Genomic DNA, 6,246 nt, shown 5'->3' with positions numbered 1-6,246 from the left:
TAGAAGCTATTTGGAAATGCTGTATGAACTGTTGTTGTTGTATGGTGGGCATGTCATTCTGATTTTTGTAAGTTATCGGCGTGCACGTCCGAGAGAGAGCAAATTATGCTACTGTTAAACAATCTTTGGTCTCGTTGTGGCACAGTCTTTGCCTTTGCACAGTGTGACACATTCTTAGTTGAAATGCGGTAACAATGGACTTATTCAGTGGTACTGTGCAGACTTGGACTGCCTCTGTTAGATGAAGAAATCTTTACTGTAAAGGACAGCAAGAATGAATATGATGTATATACTGGAAGGTGAAAGAAAGATAAATTTTCAAGAACGTTCTTATTTTTGAAGAGAAGAAATCTGAGGTAACACTGCAGCACTGTACAGCTAATATTTTAGATTAATTATTGTCAGCTAGCTAACTTGCTCAGAGCTGAGAGAAAGACCACCCCACTTCCCTTAGTCATGCGTCAAGATGTCTAGTGATTAAGCTACTTACTTTTTATAGAAATTCTCTGTCAACATTGCACCTTTTCCAAACCATTGTTCACTTTATTAAGCGTAGTATTGTTCAGACCAATATTATGTGTGAAGATCACGCTAAGTTTGACTCTGTCTTTCTGAATACCTACCTCATTCTAAAACTGTTGTCTTGGAATATCATTTCATAGGAATAGTTACTCTCCCCATTCCAATGTTTGTAGAAGGTTTACCACATTGCTCCAGATGATATGCTACAGTTTGCATATTTATGTAGACATCGAAATCTAGCTGCCTGCTTGCTGTTTGTTGTTGAGCTTTTGAGAAATCTGCAACAATATTGTCAAGACGGGGAGCTTTCGAGAAATCTGCAACAATATTGTCAAGACGAGAGGTAAGTGGAAATTTTGATTAGGGCCAGATAATTGTTTTACTTCAGTTGCACATTTAATATAAAGACAAGTTGTACCGAGACCAGTTACAGTTCAGTTAAAATTAGGTTCTCTTCAGTCAAAGGTTAGCATACGAGTTTAAGTTGTATAACAGTTTGTAGGTACATGGTTTTCGTAATCCGTAGATTTTTTTTAGAATTTTTAGAAATTTGGACTAAATTTAATACAGAAACATTTAATGGGGAGGTTACAGTGTACGCATTCCTGTCTAGTCGTCGGATTTCGGAATATTTCTGAAAGCAATTTTGTGGCCTCAGAGCTTGTAATTATTGGCTTGGTAGTAGTCAGTAGTTTTGACCCTGTCTCACGTATCAACGTGAGGCCGTCGATAACTATTGTACTGATTTCACAAGTACAGTAATGCATATAATTGATCCGGATCTGCCAATTGGTTTCCGATCAAATCTGCGAAACAATACGTAGCGTAATTTGTCTCGGGCGCGACACTTGCTAAGGCTACGGTGGATTTGGTCGAAGACCGACGTCGGCCGAAGACGGCCGATCAACTCAAATCAGGACTCAGTACGGGCAAGGTCACAAAGCAGCTCAGCTCATCTGCCGCATGCACAGAGTTGGAACGACAATCGGTGAAATTGAAATCAGTTTGTTTTCTTCGGTCGCTTGTCAAACACAAAATATGAAAAATATCAGAATCGGGACATAGTTCGGAATCTATTGACTGAAATCGCAGCTTTACTGGAACCGATAAGCAAAACACATTCTCTGAACATATATTAGATATTAAAATAAATTTACCATTGGCTTCGAAAAAGTTATCTGTGTGTAACGTGTAACGTCGAATATGTACATTTACATCTATAAACGATTCATATACATTATAAAAATGTATGTATGTATGTGTGTGTGTACGTTCCACATCACCTCCTAAACAACTGGACAGTTTTCAATGCAACTTGATACGCATATTACTCACCGTCAGGAAACAATCACTATGGGGTTAGAACCACCTGTCTCCAATAGTTCAGGAGATACGACGCCACAAACACTGACATACGGGAAAAAGTGCCGCATTTTTTATGACATTTGAATTTATTAGTTCTTTGCTACTGACTCTATTCGCAACATATTTTTCAGACAGTATGAATGCCTGAATGTACCTACAATATTATATAATTTTATGACTCATAGAACAGGAGATAAGACATAAACGTGAAACGCTTGAAAAAATGTCGCATCGTTGATCACGTTTAAATTTATTACTTCTTTGCTACCAACTCTATTCTCAGCATGTTTCGTAGATAGTATCCACATATGCCACTGAATATACTTACACAAACGTATCGTTGTACGACAGCTAGTTCAAGAGATACGACGTCGTAAACACTGAGATGCATGAAAAAATATTGCATCAGACGTGCTGTTTTCCCCATCGTTTCTAATAGAAAATTGGCAAATTAATACTCGGGAGTGTTGGGTTTGTCAGGTAGTTGGCATACAATAATCCTCATGCCCAATGGTTCAAATGTTTGTGAATTCCTAAGGGGCCAAACTGCTGAGGTCAGCGGTCCCAAAACTTACACACTACTTAAACTAACTTAACGCTAACGACAACACTCACACCCGTGCCCGAGTGAGGACTCGGACCTCCGGCGGGAGTGGCCGCGCGATTCGTGACATGGCGCCTAAAACCACGCGGCCACCCCGCGCGGCCCCAATGGTTGCTTCTGTCATTTAGGCAGGTCCGATATTTTGTGACGTTTCAACTTGCACTTGAGAATGTCTATAAAGCCTAAATGAAGAATGTGTGAAATAAATGAATAATACTTCACAGTCTAATGTAAAAAATTATATAAAAAAGGTTGCGTATGTAACTGGAATGCCGTTTGTCCGCGTTTGTACTTACGAACTAAAGTACTCACTCTCTTCTTCTGAGCGAGTCAATTCCACTTTTACCCCACAAAAGACTCAAGTGGTACGTGGGCAGCGGCGGATATTCACGAGCCGAGTCTACGAGCTCAGGGCGAGTTTAACGCTGATATACTGAGTTCATTTCTGATCTTTACTCCGGACTCCGCCACGGCTGCCAGCCGACTTATCTACTTGTGAGTTCTCAAAACGCTCCACTAAATTATTTAATGTCAGGTGCTAATAACATTGTCTCACACGAGAACGCGGAGCCTCTGTGTTCTTCACAGTAATCGCCCAACATCCGACACTGTTCATTATCCTTATATATCACAGCAGGTCTGGTAACAACGCTGAGCGTGAACAATACTAATGCACTCTGCTGGCCATTCACCTGCCAATAGTGTGCACATGTACAACATTACATTGACATTTGACTTGTCTTCTGGATGCTTATTCTTCTTCTTTTCTTTTCTTATTTTTTTTCAGACAGTGTAGTTCCAGTTCATCAGCGGGACCACTATAGCTTTGAAGTTCCAGAAACATTGTACGTTACTTCATTTAGGTTTGCGACTTACAAACATTTACAAACTTCTAACGCGTTGTGACGTCCCGACTGTGGCTCCAAATGGTTCGTTGCCCAAATGGTCCGTAATACTATGGTTCGTTGCGTATGAAATACGATCTTTCCTTATTTTCATTTATTTTTTGTGTAAACTTTTGAAAATAATTCTGAACAATTGGTAAGAATACTGTATAGGTATTCTATATTTTAGTTTGGATATTTCTAGCTGATTTACTGAAACCAGTGCACATTTTCAAAGATTTTGTCGGTTTAATAACCTGGCATGAGTCCCACCCTTATGGGAACAAAGAAGATGGATGGTTGACAGAGTTGTGTTAGTGGGCAGAAGATTAGTGTTCGCTGCAAGAAGTAGTTACGTTCAGTAATAGCCCGTTTCGGAACTCCAGCTGCCACCGTACAGAGAATAGCCCTATTGGAACAAGTGTTAAGGTTCTGAAACTCGTATGTCAGGAAGCGATACCTTGATCCATCGTTGACCCTCACGTTTATTTCCTAGGCTGTTGTACCTCCTCCCATCACTGTGGATCTCTGGATATTTGTTGTCCTCCGCCTGTACTTTCGTGAGGTCCTCTAAGAACATTACGTCTATTCATACAACATCACTCTGCACTAGAACTAAGATGGGAATCAAAAAAGAACTTATTTTTACTTCTCTAGTGATGTTGCGATTTTAGTAGTGTCTGTCATTTTGTAATGTCTCCACACGTAGGCAACGTATTATTTGTGTTAGTAAATGGATTATGTGACGATTACAGAAGTTTTACTTAAAATTGCTGTTTAGAATAACTGTTACCGTGACAGTGACGCATCGTCTATTAGTGCACGCGCTCTGTTTTAAGCCATGACACCAGTTCTAGCGGACAGCTACATGTCGGTGATGACTGCAGTCTGATTAATTATGTACCTCACATGTCCATGCAGAAGAAGAAGGAGAAGAAGAAGAAGGACAATAAGAACAGGAACAAGAGGAATAAGAAGAGTTCCCCCCCCCCCCCTCCCCCATATTCTTTGACTCAGCTGACTACTGAATAAGGCGCCAGGACGCATTGACTGATGGCCTAGATGTGCATCTAGGAGGCCCCACCATCAAATTGCGAAGTGTACCTTCGCGCTGTTATTTTTGGGTCACATAACGCTACAAGTTGCGAGCAGCATACTTTCCCATAAAAAGCGAAGTGTAGGTTGAAGAATGGTATTGCAGACGCCTCATAGTCTGTTGAGGTACAGAAGAACCGAAGACAACGAGCTGTTATTCCAAAATGTTATAGACAAACATTAGTTTTTGTGGATAGTCTTAGCATCTGTCATGCCATTTTCATGTGACCTGTCTCGTTATTAATTACGAACGCTGATAGTCGTAGGAGTGTCTCGAGTACAAATACAGTGATTGCTGTGTGTATCTCCAAGTAAAAATAATCGACCGTGACAGGACTCGAACCTGCAATCTTCGGATCCGAAGTCCGACGCCTTATCCATTAGGCCACACGGTCTGCATGTGGAGTAGTAACTTTGGCGTCAAGACACCAGTTCGGTGTGTGTAACGGTAGCGTGTGAGTGGAGATGCGTAGTTTACTCATAACGTGAAAGTAGGTGACAGATAGCCACAGATCATTACAACCCAATCTCCTTCTTCAAGATGGCAGGAAATTCGTTAAATACCCTTTACAGAAAGAGGAATGCTGTTGCGGCCATCGTAGCCGAGTTAACAACGCAGGAGTTTTCCGATGTACGAGGGTGGTTTGAAAAGTTCTCGGAACGGAATAGAAAAAAATGTACTTACATCACGGAAACTTTTTTTTATTTTTCATATAGTCTCATTGTAGATTAACGCACTTGGTCTAACGATGTTCCAGTGTCTTGATCCCATCTCAAAAATGAGTTTCCTCCAGGCCTGCAAAATAGTTGTCAACTCCGGCAATCAATTCTTCGTTTGAAGTAAATCTTCTTCCACCAAGAACAATTTTCAGTTTTGGGAAGAGATGGAAGTCTGACGGAGCCGTATCCGGTGAATAAGGCGGGTGTGGCAACAATTCGTGTAATTTCGCCATGGCGACGGCACATCTGTGCGGGCGCGCATTGTCTTGATGGAAGATGACTTTCTTCCTTGCTAAATCTTTCGCGTATCTTTTGTTGCAATTTGTCCAGGAGATTAGCATAGTATTCTCTAGTAATTGTTTGCCCAGTGGGGAGATAATCTACAAACAGAACCCCTTCGCATCCCAGATCACTGATGCTATAACCTTTCCCGCCGAATGAATTGTCTGTACTTTCTTTGGTGGCGGAGTATCAGCATGTTTTCACTGCACTGCACTGCACCCAAGTTTCATATGTGATCACAAACCAGCGCAAAAAATTCTTGTTCGTTTCTCCTAAAACGGGCGAAACGTTGTTCCGATGTGTCTGTCCATTGTCATGCGTTTTTGATTCAGCGTCAAGAGTCGCGGCACCCATCTTGCAGATAATTTTTTTATTTCTAATTCTTCAGTTAAAATGTGATATACCCTTTCAGATGACATCTGCCAAGCATGAGCAATTTCACGCGCTTTCAATCGGCGATCCTCCATGATTATTTTGTGCACTTTTGCAATGATTTCTGGAGTAGTAACACATCTTGACCGACCACTGCAAGGATTATCACCTAAGCTCTCCCGACCAAATTTATATTCATTAGTCCAATTCGCAGCAGTTGAATATGAAGGAGCAGAGTCCCCCAGTGTATTCTGGAAATCGGCCTAAATGTCCTTTACTTTCATACTTTTCTTTACGAAGTGCTTAATCACTGCTCGAATCTCGATTTTTTCCATCTTCGCAAATCACTACGTGGGAACAACAACAGAGCCACGTCACCGTCACAACTCTCTTCCAAGATCA

At 41.1% G+C, this 6,246-nt stretch overlaps 1 non-coding gene across 1 annotated transcript; it reads right to left on the bottom strand.

Annotated features, from left to right (window-relative positions):
* Positions 1-4,792: 4,792 nt before the first annotated feature.
* Trnar-ucg lies at positions 4,793-4,865 on the bottom strand. The gene has a single exon. It is a non-coding gene; the product is annotated as a tRNA-Arg (tRNA).
* Positions 4,866-6,246: the final 1,381 nt, after the last annotated feature.

This window comes from Schistocerca piceifrons, chromosome 3, assembly GCF_021461385.2.
Source record: "Schistocerca piceifrons isolate TAMUIC-IGC-003096 chromosome 3, iqSchPice1.1, whole genome shotgun sequence".
In the NCBI taxonomy this organism is placed as follows: domain Eukaryota; kingdom Metazoa; phylum Arthropoda; class Insecta; order Orthoptera; family Acrididae; genus Schistocerca; species Schistocerca piceifrons.
The sequence above is the reverse complement of the archived record's forward strand: the minus strand, read 5'-3'. Positions and strand labels throughout refer to the sequence as shown.